Here is a 700-nt window from a genome sequence, read left to right on the forward strand (position 1 = left end):
AAAAAAGAACAAACACTGTTATTTTCTGATGGGAACTGGCCCAGAAAAATAATACAACTTAATTACTGATGTAAAGATACTGTAAATGAATCTGCACTGATCTGTTGCTATGTTAGGGATGTTAAGTTGGTCAATCAACAGAGAATCAGTTCTGATTGAGTTTTGCCAGGACACAGAATGATTTGTGGAAGTTTCCACTGACGGTGCTGTTTTTCTCTCTCTCTCGTTTTCTTTCTCTCTCTCTATCTCTCATTTCTGTTCAGTTATTGAATTGTTGAATGTTTTGAGAAATCAGTCCATGTCTGTAAGAAATAATTAAACATTTTTAGAATTTTAGAATTTTAGAATTAGAACATTTGCATCAATCAATGACTTTAGAATTCAAACAAGATATACAGTTCAATTTGCCTGTGAATAACCCATTGTCCAAGGATTTCATGAAGAACTGGTATAAGTTGTTGGAAACTGTTCATTGAACTGGCAAATTACAATTCTTTTATTTGCTTTTTCAATTTATCACTTAACTGAGTCTGTCTGACAGTCTCTGCGTGAGTGGGGTTACGATCAACGATTAGGCTTTAGATCAGAATTATTAATGAGATTACCTTGTTATTTACAGATAGTAAGAACTGCCGGTGCTGGAGGAGCACAGCAGGCCAGGCAGCATCAAAGGAGCAGGAAAGTTGACCTTTCGGGTCAG

The sequence above is a fragment of the Rhincodon typus genome, chromosome 20 (genome assembly GCF_021869965.1).
Source record: "Rhincodon typus isolate 14 chromosome 20, sRhiTyp1.1, whole genome shotgun sequence".
NCBI classification, from domain to species: Eukaryota; Metazoa; Chordata; class Chondrichthyes; order Orectolobiformes; family Rhincodontidae; genus Rhincodon; species Rhincodon typus.